General features: G+C 43.0%; 1 pseudogene; it reads right to left on the bottom strand.

The window, feature by feature from the left end:
• Positions 1 to 905: 905 nt before the first annotated feature.
• On the bottom strand, positions 906 to 5,758 carry LOC101697465 (ubiquitin carboxyl-terminal hydrolase 32 pseudogene; annotated as a pseudogene).
• Positions 5,759 to 6,412: the final 654 nt, after the last annotated feature.

Genomic DNA, 6,412 nt, shown 5'->3' with positions numbered 1-6,412 from the left:
TCTCATGTTCATAGCAGCACAGTTTGTAATAGCTAAAACTTGGAAACAGCCCAAATGCCCATCAATTGGAGACTGGATAAAGAAAATGTGGTTTTTTAATAATATGGAGTACTACTCAGCCATACAAATGAGAAATTAGAGATATTTATAGCTAAGTGGATGCACGTTGAGGCAATACTGTTAAGTGAAATGAATAGGACACACATGAATAAATACTGAATAGCTTCTCGGGTGTGAGAAACTGAAAGTGTAAATAAGGACTAAAATGTATAATAGGTAATGTGAAATAGGAAGAAAAGGGGCAAAGGGGAAGGAAGTGGGAGGGCTAGGGGAAAGGATAGAAGGGAATGGGATTAATATGAGAAAATGGAAAAATAGGAACAAAATCTTTGTAAATAGGGAGGACTGGAGGGGTTGATGGGAGGGCTGGGCAAAGGTGAAAAATAAGAACCAAGAGAGACTATGTAAGGGTGCAAATTTCCAATGTCGAATGTCATTATATTGTATACCTAAAATGTACCAATGAGTAGAATGAATAATCAATAACACAAAATAGGAAGAAAAGGTCCAAAGGGGTAGGGGTAGTGGGAGGGAAAGGGGAAAGGAAAGAAGGTAAAGGAAAAATGCTGAGAAATGGAAAAAATGGAAATAAAGTCTTTGTAAATAGGGAAGGGTGGAGGGGGTGAAGGGAGGGCTAAGAATGGGGAAAAAATAAGAACCAAGATGCATTATGTAAAGGTACAATTCCCAATGAGAAATATAATCGTGTTGTATTCCTAAGATGTACCAATAAGAGAATTTAATTTTAAAAAAAGAAAAAAAAAGATGAGTTTTTTAAATCTCATATTTTAAAAAGATTTATTTAGATTTATGAATTGACATAGTCTTGGTTAATGAAGTGGAAAACTGCAACATCTTTTACAACATTTTTCTAAATTATTTTTAAGGTAGTGGTATTTTTTTATTGTGAAAAGCTGAATTTTTCTGTTCCCTTCATTTTCATCTTTTCTTTTTCCAAGAAAAGGAACAATTTCATAATATCATGATGTTATGATATTTTGACCTAAAAAGGGAAAGGGATTTAATTTTGGTGGGATGTTGACTGTACTTTATTACAAAGTCTCTTCATTTTTTTTTTTTTTTTAGAAGTTGATGTTTTGTTTATTTGTACGAGGAAAAACAGCACATGGGCATCCACAGTACTTAATTTGTTTGGATAATAGTTACAGATAACAGGTACACTCCATATACAATTACCAATACTTCTTTATACAGCTCATATTTCAGTACAGCAACACTATTTTATTTACATTCTATTTATATACATTAACATCTTTCTAAAGTCAGTGCATTGTCAACAAGTTTTATACAGAAATTTACAAGGTGAATCTAGTTAATAGTTAATTTAATAAATTTTCTGCTAGTTTATGAATTTAAAAAATTAATTACAACACATATAAGAAATACAGATCAAACAATATTAGTAGATTGTGCTACCTGCTTAAATAAATTATCTGTAAGGAAATTATTTAAAATTTTCCACTTTTTCATTGGTTTGTCCAGGTAGGAAAGGACAGACTTTATACAGTGAAAAACTTGAAAACTATAAAGTATGCATTTTGTCTGACTTTATTACATTATACCAATGAGGCCACTACTTCCTACTCACAATTACATTCTTCTGAAAAGAACTTCAACTTTGGTGGCCATTTAAGACAACCTTTTGAAATGCTCTGAAAAGAACTAGGTATACTGGCTTCAGATATCAGATCACAAATGTTTAATTACATTGGTATTTACTACCTATGAGGAAAGAAAAGGTAATAGAATCTGATAATACATGAGAATCAAATTCTAGGGTCTAAATGATTTTTTAAAAAGATCAAAAATAAAGATGAGACATTTCCTTTGACTATATATTAAAAAACAACACAGAAAAAAATGCTGTCTGAAATCAATAATATTTACACTTTTGTTCCAGTTGAATAATCTGAGGAGAAAAATGAAGCAAAGAAACATAACTTCTGGTGACTAGTGCAAAAAGAAAAAGAAAGAAAAAAAGGGGGGGTGCATGCAAACAAAACAGAGTTTACTTCCTAAACCCAACAATTTTATTTTAAAAAATTGTATGACTATAAATGTCTGGGATGTGTTTTGTTTTTAAATTTAGTATGGTGAGGGTACATATCCCAATCAAGTTAATCTGTAGCCCTTAGAGCCATTAAAATACAAGTAAGTTTGTTTGTATGTATTTTCTCTCTCTTTTAAAGTGCAAAACAAAGAAAAGAAAAAGACAACCACTCATGTGAAACACCATCTAGCTTTGATGCCACTCACCTCCCTAGAGGCTCTTTGTGCAACAGATGCATGGGAAGATGGTGCAAATATTGGCAACTTCCCTGCCACACTCAGCAGTGTACATGTGGGGGATACATTTCTGAGGATACTTGAAGTACCCTAAAAGCAAGACGCCCCTATCAGGAGGCCATGTCAGCTGGATTTCCCAGGATGTTTGTCCTTTCTACTGGGCCTCTCAACTAAGACCCGGGGTAGAAGGCACATAGTTTTTAAGATTCTCCCGTTCAGATTTGACTACTACATGCCTCTGCCACCAAAGAAGGTTGTGTCTCAAACACAAACACAACAAAAACAAAATGCAAGGCTGACAAACAAGAGTAGGGCAAACAATTAAAAAAATAAACTAAAAAAATCTGTGTCCATGCCCCAAGAAACATTTGCACACCTTCATGATCTTGCTTTCTCCATCTTATCAATATAATGGAATAAAACTTCAGGAAAAAGGAGGTAGCATATCATGTCGTCTCCAGACAACACTACAATTTCTTGTTTTTTACTTTGACTCCAAGGAAATCTTTAGTATTTTATTATGATTACTGGTAAACTCTATGCTCACTACAAGTTTGTTCGTATCTGGACAAGCACAGTCTAATTCTTACTTGGTCCCAGGTGGCTGGTGTCTGACCCTTTTGTTTACAGGCTAATGGTGGAATTTGCCTACAAGTTCTCAGAACTTGTGAGAGACTTCAAAAAAAAGTTATCACTACTCTTAATGTTAATTCTATTTTAATTAGGATTTTTATTTTGTGCTTCAGGGTCACAGGATAAAACTACATTTAGCCTGCTTTTCAGCAATGCTTTTGCCAAATGTCAGCTACAAGGGGTCGGCTACCTCACCACCAGCCTACCTAGAAGCCAGAGTGACAGCTTCACTGTAACACACAGTACTTTTTGTAATCAGACTCAAAGTCTTCGTCCATGCTGCTTGTGTCTGCCATCTTTTTGCCGTCGATCTTTGGCAGAAACTGTGCATAGTCTATCCCCTGCTGCTCATAGAAGAGAATGTAGGCAGAGTCGGTGTCAATTTCATCAGGGTGAAGTTCCTTACAGCTGCTGTCCTTGTAACAGTACCACTTGCAGTTGGGGTTTTTGGCATAAGTGACGTAATGGCCCCCACCCAGAATTCCTGAATGGCTCGAAATTGCATACAGATTATAAATAGGTTTACTATGAGTATCTTCTCTTTGGTCATCAGTGCTGTCTTCTTCACTGTGGTGTCCAAGCTGACCGTTGCTGTAGCCATTGCCACAGGCTTCATGCTCATAAAGGATCAATCCATTGGCCACAGTGACCTCATTGTCCTGGGGGGTAATGAGCTCAGGTTGGCTGCCTCCCAGAAAGTGCCCTCGGCTCAAGGTATCCCCCAGTTCACAGATGTGCCCAGCCCCATTCTCTCTGCTGGCATCCAAATTCTCCTTACTACTTGACAATTTATTTTTGCTGCCAATTTGAGGCAGCCGGAGCCTCCCTTTGCTCCTCCCCAAAGTCCGTGGGCTGCTGTTAGGGCTTCTATTCTTGTTGGAGGGACAGCTCGCTCTACTTTTTCTTGGTGAAGAATGCGAACCTTTTGGGCTCCCGGTGACGTCTGCACTGAGAGAAGATAGGCTCTTGCTCAGGAGCACATCCTCACCCCCTGTGGAGCTCTGGGCATCCACTCTCTTCACCTCTCCCGCAGGAACCCTTGGCTCAGAGAGGTCGTCCCCCTGGGGTGTGAGTGGTTTGCACCAGCAGAGAGCTGGGTCTGGTGGTACCAAAAAAGCGCTAGGGTCCAAACTTTCACGAGGAAATTTAACAATTTTCTGTGATTTTATCCATCGACCATTTACAAACTGAAATCGTTTAAGGTGAATAATCAGGATAGGAGGAAGCCTCCAGAGATCCAGCTTCTTGGTTGCCAAGCAGTGAGTCTTACACTTTGAACAGTAAGTAGTACATCTCATTTTCCCCTAGTTCTTCCTCACTGGTGAAAGCACGGAGACAGCTGTCCAGGTTGATAGGCTCAGCTTGCGCTCGTCGACTCTGCTCCACACTGTCATGTTCATCTACAACTCTTTCCTGTGATGTTTGATAGCGGAGGTGAAGAGCCGTGGGGGTCCCAATCCACAGCAATGTAGGCATTTCCAATGAAAGCGCTGTCTTCCCCACAGTCAATTTTACAGCTTCTACAAAATCTATACCATGGGCACCAATCACAGGAGTTCCCATCTTTCTGCACAACTCGTAGAGTAAATGGATACTGATAGCCCATACTGTCATCACAATCCTGAGCATGATTACTAGCTTCCTGAGGTGGGAGTGGGCTGGCTAGTTGAGATACCTGAATCCAGACTGCATCATAAAGATCTTTTTTCCGGGTATGCACAGTACATGGAACAATCAATGGCATTCCAAAGAGGCTGGGCCGATTCTTCTGTGATGACAGGAAATACAGCTCTGTCCTCATCATTTTTCAATGGACAGCAATGATGTAGCCTGAAAAGGGGCTGTCAGGAAGAGATGACATATGGCCATTCACTATTCCATTAGTGAAGTTCTTCTCAGTTCCACATGGCACAACAGTGTTTGGCATTCCATTAGGGATGAACAGTGGTCGAGGTATGGCCCCATTGGTAGTTAGAGAGAACATTCCATTTGTAGATGGTGAAGGGGAGAAATCTGATTTCAGCGATTCTCCAGAGAGTGAAATCATGAAACATAAACGGAAGAGAAAACATCTAGAAAGCAGACTCTCACCTCAACCTTCTCTCTCTGTCCTTTCATGCATTCTTATATCCATGAGCACTGTGCATGTAGCATGATTTCAGTTTTTATATTCTCATTATTGCATATATTTTTTTTTGTTTGAAGAAAAATATATTGACTGATTATACTTTGCCTGGTCGCAAGGGGTTCGGCGGTGCTGTCAGTTCATGGTTTGGGTCCAGGGCTCCCGACGCTTGATCGTCAAGAGACCGGGAGGGAAATCACCAAAAGCTCACGCAGAGAAAACGCCCAACTCCAACCCGGCTCCGTCCGCGCGTCTCTGCTGCTCTCTCGCCAAAGTCTGAAAGCTGAGCCACGAGAACCAGATCCGAACCGGGCAGCAGTCTCCGGGGCGGCGGAGCCCGCGCGGCACACCTCCAGCGCGGCCGGGTCCCGGTGCCGGTCCTGGGGGGTAACGCGCTCGCCCGCTGCCTCCCCGGGCTCCTGCGCGCAGGGCCGGGCCAGGGCGTCGGGGGTTGACGAGAGGCGTCCAGGCCGGCGGGCGAGGCGGAGAGCAGCGGCCACAGCCACAGGACAAAGTAGACCACGTGCGGAGGGAGGGAGAGGAGGGGGCGTGAGGGGGAGGGAGGAGGGCGCGCGGCGGCGGCTTCTCAGTGGTGGCCACCGCGGGCTCCCCGACAGCGGGTCAGGCCTGTCCAGCAGCGCCGCGGGCCGCCTGATCCCGGCCCGCCTGATCCCGGCCCGCCGCCGTCTCCGTCGCTGCCTCCGGAGCCGCTCGGAGTCTTCTGCGCCGATCCCGCCGGCGCGCTGCGCAGGCGCCTCCTGTCCAGAGCTCGCGGGCGGGCGCCCAGGCTGGCTGGGCTCCAGCCCGCGCTCCGCTCGCGGTCGCCTGCCTTTGCCCCTGTGCGCGGCTCAAGTGAACTCCATAGGCGGCCGCCGCCGGCGCCTCGTTCTCCTGGGCTGGGCCCTGGCAGGGGACCGGGGCCGGCCCCGCACTTCGCTCCCCGACTTCCTCTTCATTTTTTGATATTTTCACCTAATGAGATAGAATACAGAGTGTGTTATAATATAATGTAAGTGTTCACTATTAGCTGTTTAGATTAAGAACTATTGCAGAGTTGTAAGCTTTTTATCAAATTAATGCAAGACATTTAACTATATTTTGCAAAATTATTTATTTTTAAGCAACTTAAAATATGTGTAGGATGAGTAGAAAGTCCCTGTGCATGCATCTATGTTAGATGGCAGGTGTTGTCAGAGTCACTGTGTATTAATGGTAAATGTCAGGGTGGCAATTCTGTGTCTCCTGAAGCATTTATATATCCTCCTGGGAATGCATGGTGCACAGAGT

The sequence above is a fragment of the Heterocephalus glaber genome, unplaced genomic scaffold (assembly GCF_053883595.1).
Source record: "Heterocephalus glaber isolate CG9 unplaced genomic scaffold, H.glaber_assembly_v1.0 deba00001613, whole genome shotgun sequence".
NCBI lineage: Eukaryota > Metazoa > Chordata > Mammalia > Rodentia > Bathyergidae > Heterocephalus > Heterocephalus glaber.
The sequence above is the reverse complement of the archived record's forward strand: the minus strand, read 5'-3'. Positions and strand labels throughout refer to the sequence as shown.